Source organism: Lissotriton helveticus, chromosome 5_1 (genome assembly GCF_964261635.1).
Source record: "Lissotriton helveticus chromosome 5_1, aLisHel1.1, whole genome shotgun sequence".
In the NCBI taxonomy this organism is placed as follows: Eukaryota; Metazoa; Chordata; class Amphibia; order Caudata; family Salamandridae; genus Lissotriton; species Lissotriton helveticus.
In genome coordinates, this window is record NC_136065.1 from 1,391,882,044 (window position 1) to 1,391,889,171 (window position 7,128).

Here is a 7,128-nt window from a genome sequence, read left to right on the forward strand (position 1 = left end):
GGTGTTCTAAATATTTGCAACTGGGTTCTGGGGTCTTAGAGCACTCGTGGGAATGTTTATATTTGGTTTCAAGTGGTTTGAAGAAAATCCATTGTGGGGAAGGGGGGATTTGGCCTAGTTAAAGAAAGCGTTTGCCACTATTCTTAACTTAGGGCTCGTTAGGGTTAGCAGTATTGTATTGCATGTGTTTGGCCGGGGGTTCTAGATTTTTACGACTGGGTGGGGTCTTGGAACACTTGTTGGAATGTCTAATTTTGATTGCAAGTGATTTGAAGAAAATCCATGGTGGGAAAGGGGGGTTTTAGGAATACTTTCTGAGTGCGTTTTGGCACGATTTGAAATTAGGCCTATGCGAGGTAGCAGCAGTATTCTGCATGTTTTTGGGAGGGTAATGTGGGGTGTTCTAGATTTTGGGGATTGTCATCTCTGAAAGTGAAAGCATAATTTGTGCACTACACAGCGTGCCTTATATATTGTTTTCTCTGAGGTGTCTTTAACACTTACTGTTGTGTTTTTCCATCATCAATTACAGGCAAGCTTTTACCCTGTGCCATCGATGTACTACTCAGGCTTACAATTAGCGATCCGCAAATCCGCATCAGGCAGGCAGTGGACAGTGTGTCTGGTCACCAAGATTGATCGACGGATCATCCGATGGAATGAAGGAGTACCGTGAATAAGAGGAATGGCTGGATGCATCAACTTCACAAATTCAACGGGACAACTACAAAAAACAGTAACAGTATCCAAAATTCTCCTTATCTTTTAAATGATATTCTTGTGAACTTTAACTTACTTCTACGAGTGTGACTCTGTGCGTTTGTTTGATCTCTGCTTCAAATTCATCCCTCCAGCTATTTGATACGTCTTTGCTATGTTCAACACTAATTTAATGTTCTAAGTGTTTATTCTCTCTGAGGACAAAGAGGCAAGTGAAATTGCGTAATGACTGTACTGTCAACTTGTTTCTTCGTAGTTACTAGTAAGTTGCAGTAAGTAGTAGTACTACTTTTCAGTAACCTAACCATCCATTTAGTAAACAACTTCTGGCATGCAGAAGTGCACTTCCTTTATGTCCCTTTAAAGATTCATCAATATCTTCAAATCCAAAGATTTGTTTCTCTTCATTTGTTGTTTGACTGTCCATGCTGTGTTTTTTTCCTCTCTATCAAACTTTCCCAAAACCCCCCATTCCCATCCAATTTTCAAACCCTAACCCTCTTCCCCTGGCCTGTGTGGTATTTCATTGAGGTGTGACTGACAACAACAATAAATTCCACACACTTGCTGGGGAGGATAAGGTCAAAGCAACCAGAAGTTCATGTGCGCCATCGTGGATTGATAAGAACATCCTCCTCCTACACGACGTGAACAATCAAATGCTTAATGCTTACCTTACGTTGGCACTGCTTAGGCTACAATTTAGGGCACTGTTCTGTACCGTACTATCTATTGTACTGTTTCTAATGCCTCGCTCAGGCCACTCAATGTTTAATTTCCTCTTTTTTTCATATGGGGATACTGCCAGTGTGTACCACTACTGCTACCAGCACAACAATGATATTGCATCCGTCGAGGATTCAAGTCAACAACCAACCTTAATCACCATTTGCAATGCAGCCAGCCCTGGGGTTACCCCGATTCTCAAACACAAATCACAGGTAAGATAAGCATATTGGAGAGGTAGTAGAATAATGGGCTAGGAGGACTACATTGGGAGGAGAGCAGAGACTGACAGGACTACTAGTAAAGTACAGTAGTAGGGCTACTAAATTTACTAACTCGGTTACTTGCATTTTGGTACATTTCAGGACTAGATGTTTCATTCATGCTGGTAAGTTTGAAGAAAACAAACGTCCAGTAACCACCGCCAACCCCCACACAAAATAATATATGAATGCGTATACTGTGTTTTTGTAAGAAAAATAATTATTAAAAAATATATATTCGTGTTGTTTTCAGCACAACAATAAAATAAATTACCCGAACTCACCCCCCTCCCGAACCCAACCAATGTCAAAAAGTCCAAAAGTTCCCTTTCCCAAACACCCAATTCCCACCCCCCAACAGTCCTTAAAAAAGGGGCAAGGGACAGTCACTTCCTACTGTGGCGTAGTTTGGCAAGCTGTTGCTGCATGTCCCGCTGCTCTTTGCGGAGGTCCCGGAGCTGGCGCTGATGTTTTTCGGCCAACCGCTCCAGGTAGTCCACTCTTCTGCGTAGCCGGCGGACACAAACCATCCAGGATCTGGGGGGGGCGCTGATGTTGTTGCTGCTGTGCGGCGGTGGCAGGAGGCTGTCGGGCCACGGCTCCGTTTGGCTGGAGGCTTCTGGCTTGTGGACCCGGGGGCAGTGGAGGAGGATGTAGATGTTGATGTCTCCTCATGCTCCCGAGCCCACATCCGCCGATACTCGGCACAAATAGCCTCCAGCTTATGGGCCCTGGCCCGGACAGCCATCTCCTTACAGGTGAGCTTTTTGGGAGTAGAATCTAGGAAGAAAGAAAGAAAAATACTGTAGCCAATAGTCTTTAACATAAAGTCAAAATAATTCAACGGAAGGTTGACACTCAGTAACACCAGCAAGTAGCAAACACAGTATAACATTTTGGCATGTATCTTTCCGCCGTCTTTGTAAGCCTGTGACACTGTGAGTTTCAGGAATTCCACTAGCAGCACTATAGGTGGACTCAATACTACATACATAGTCAGAGAGTACTAAAAAATGCCTTTTTTACTTTTTTTCTCTTGTTTTGAAAAAGAAATTACTGGTACGTGAACTTGTGGTAGCCGCCATAATGGCAGCTCACTCAGCTTTCACCCAAGAAATACAGACACAGGCCATGATGATGCAGACTCGCAGTACTTTAAGCAGTACATGCAGGTGGGGGTAGGAATGTCTTACTTTTCTATAGGGGTGGCACTGCCACTGGCCATACTTCATCCACTCAGCGTCTGCTCTACTACATCATACACCTCTGCTATCGACGAGGAGGATAAAGAAGATAACATCCAGGCTTCCAAAGTACGTCTATGATTCTTCTTAATGTCTCAAATGTACCAAAATTCCTTTTTGTCAACAACCAACTAACACCCTTTTCATTATATTTTGGAAAACGCCGTCTTCTTTCTTATGTTGAATTGCATTTAACAAAACCATTCTTTACAGTCATAAATATTAAGACTCGCTCGTCCTTCGTTTCACCCTTTTTTAACTTTTAGTTCTTCACATCCCTAAACTACATCTGATATGGCTTCACAATAAAAAATTCCCAGCTGAGTTGAAGTGAAATAGAGGGGGCCATTGGTTACCAGAGAAGTACCGCCTCTAATGCTATTAAAAGTCAAAGTTGACTGTCTTCTCCGTGATAGCCCAAAAAGTAGTTCTAAATTAGTAAATGGCCTTGACAGTACAGTGTACTTATACTAGTGTAATATGTACTACTGTACAGTACATCATACACTCCTTTGCAAGCCTACTCAAAAAAATTTCAATAAGTAAGGAGTATAATACCTTACCACCGTCCACCGCCACTGAGTCTTCCCCCCCAGCTCCTCCTGTTAGCGCCACCGCATCCAGAGTGGACCCCTCCGTACTGCTGGCCCCGGCACTGGTGGTCCTCTGTGCCGCATCAGATGTTGTGACGTCTAGGAAAAACATGTCATATTTTCAGATGCCATCCACAACCTCCTATTTTGTCTCGTAATGGAAGAAAATGTTACATAACACATTTTTTATTACTGGGATTGAAAACAAGTAACGGTTTTGGGGAGGGTGTTAACCTTTTATATGCTTATTCCATTAAATGCTACACTTCTTCTTATGACAACTGATGAATGCTTGCTTAACGTGCACCATTTTTCTCATTACAGAAAGAAGATTCCATTGCACTTCTGCCAGACGATTCACCAACTACTACTAAGTCATCACCAGCAGTACTTTAAGTACTTTAAAGAAGGTGGGGGCTCCCGCACACTTATTCTAATGATTTCATGTGTCTGTTAACTATTATTAAGTTTGAGTCATACTAATTTCATTCATGGGAATGTTGTTTAAGCTTTAACGTCATCTTCATCCATCAGAATACTACGCTATTAAAAATAAAGAAATAATGTTTTCATTTCTTAATTGGAAATAAAACTTTAAAACTAACAAACACTGTGTGGTTTTTGTTTACGAGTGAGTGAGCGGAAAGGTTTGAACTACTGCACTTGGCAGTCATGTTTCAGTGACTCAGATAGGCCGGGACTCGGAGGTAGTCTTCTTCTATTCTTCTGGGTCGTAAAATCATTGGTCAGACATTCTAGATAGTCGGTCAGGGGATTGGGGGTTCAACTTCTGTTCGGACTGAGGTATGTCGAAAGTCGAACTGCACCTATCATCAACAATGTCCTATTTATCTTGTCCATACTTCTTTGTGTGCAGAATAGTCCCTGAAACACTAGCGGTATGGGATGTGCTCCTCTCAAATCAAAAAGGCAACTGCTACCTTTTACTTGGTGTAAACAATGACATTTTGTTGTTGGAAATTGTCAAAGCACTTACATTAAGAAGACTGGAATAGACAGCAAGGGTAACCCAGAGGACTGCACTCAGTGCCTAGAGCTATTGCTGTATCAGAGTTTTGTTTCACACCGTTTGCCGAATGGGCAAGCTTAGCTACCTACACAGACCAACTCATAATTGTAAATAGTAGTAGCACAGAGAGTGATGGTAGAGGCAGGATAAGAATGTAGAAAGTAGTCTACATTAGAAGAAGATCAAAGACTATTTTGCAAAACATAGAATTATTAGGAACCAGTTTGTAATGAATAGGAGCTGTAAAAGTTAGGGAAGTATAAGTATTAATATAAAAATAGAACAACTTACTGGGGCCAGCAGAAGAGCCTGCAAGGGACTGCTCCTGTCCCCCTTCTGCCACCGGAGTCTCTGTCACCGCCGGCGCCTTGCCCCTGGGAGGTGCTGGTAATCATGAAATAAAGAAACACAACATGGATGATTGCTTTTTTGGAAATATTTGATTTCTTTGTACTCAATCTAAAATTATGTCGGGGAAACAAATTAACATAAATTGCATCTGATCTGGTCAACTAGGAGGATAGTAGTACAGTATTGCAGGATTCGCAGACCGTCTAATAGGAAAGTTATGTAATTCACTAACTACACCAACAACAAAAAGGTTCTACTACGACTGCCAACCCTCAGCAGCAGGAGACGTTGCGTGACAGACACAGTCCGTCATCATGATTGCAGACCACTAACAAATGTCCTATAACAAGTAATAAATAATATACTCAACGTATCAATCCACCTCTATCTCTTTAAAGAGGCAGCAGCAGGAGTACAAAGAAGGACTAGACTTGAGTCTACTGTCTCTAGCATTACGCACTAATGCTCTCAAATGACTAAAAAGTTGCAAACAAGTAAGCATAGTAGCAACGCCATTAACCAGGCGAGCACCTGCAATGACAGAAGCTATTTAAACATTAATTTACCTGCAATGTAATCGAATCAGCCGCATTCGTACTCTTCAGGAAAAAAATAGATTAGCAATATAACGGAGCAGAAGGAAAAAAAGTAGTTATTAAATAGCTACTTACCAAGGCCAGGGATCTCCATTCCTAGCAGGTCGAGCATGTCATGCTCCCGGTCCAAGATGTCACTCCACCGGTGCGTCACTTGCTGGTAGGTGCGCCGGACCCCAGACTCCTTATACATGCACCGGCACACCTTCTCCCACAGCTGGCGACGCTCCCGGAGGCCGTAACCGGAAGCAATCCGCCCACCTGCTGCCACGGTCTTAGGAAGGTAGACTTGGACAAAAACCATCAAGGCGGCCACCTCCACTGCAGAGAAGATCTCCCTGGCCTGGACTTCCTCCCCCCTCAAACGCCCGCAAGGGAGCCGGGTACGGGGTGCTGGGCCCTTACCCTTGCCCTTGTCGCCTCCCTTAGCCATGGTCCTGGGCACAAGAAGAAGGAAAGACGAATAGGTTTGAAAAAAAATAAGAGAGAAAGCAAAAGAAATAAAGTAGGTAATAAAAAGTTTTTAAAAAACACAAAATATAGATGTAGGAAATTGAAGAGAGAGATAATAAGCAAAAAAAAGCAATAAAAAGTTCAGAAAAACATAGGATTACAAAGATGTAAGATGGATAGAAAGGTAGCATGCCCAAAGCCATAGCAGTGAATGAAAAACAAGATGGCCGCGCCCATAGAGGACCGCGTGGGTAAGTTCGCGCGATATTTCCCCTGCGAGCACGCAAAAATGCCCATGAACAGGTAATCGCACGCCGCATACGACGCGAGCATGTAACTAGCGCCCGAAAACGGAAACACGTCATGCAATCAAGATGGCCGCGCCCATACACGACCGCGTGGGCAACCTCGAGGTCGGTGCGCTGCAAGCGGTCCGCGAATAAGCAAAAAAAACGCGCGAACACGCAAAAAAAAAGAAATCAGCAAATTCGCACGAATTTGCGGATTACAAGTTCGATTTCGCACGAACTCGCGCCCCGCAAATCTCGTGAAGTGGCAGAAAAACGAATTTTGGAAAACTGAAAGCACTTAGCAGGTGCAAAAGTTCAAGCTAATTTGTAACCATTCCCTGTAGTGCTTCCTGAGGGGCCCCTCCAGAGTTCAGTTGCCTACATGCAACTATTCTCTGACCCTGCTCTGACCCTCAAAGCAGGTTACAAGTATGGCACAATGCTCCTGTAAAAAAAATAACTGCAACATGAAGCACTTACAGCTAAGGAAGCAGGTGCCAGACTTGAAGCACAAATTCAGTGACACATTAACTAGCCCCGAATTAATTCATCTCAGTTGAGGCTGGGCAGGTGTGCTTTCCCCCCATAATCTACAGTGGTGAACAAGAGGGTGGTAGTGGTGAACTAGAGGGTGGCACTGGTGAACCAGAGGGTGGCAGTGATGAAACAGAGGGGGACAGTGATGAACCAGAGGGTGGTAGTGGTGAACCAGAGGGTGAAAGTGGTGAACCATAGGGTGCTGTGATGAACCAGAGGGTGGCAGTAGTGAGTGCTGAACTAGAGGGTGGCAGCAGGGGTGAACCAGAGGGTGCTGTGATGAACCAGACGGTGGCAGTGTTGAGTGCTGAACCTGAGGGTGGCA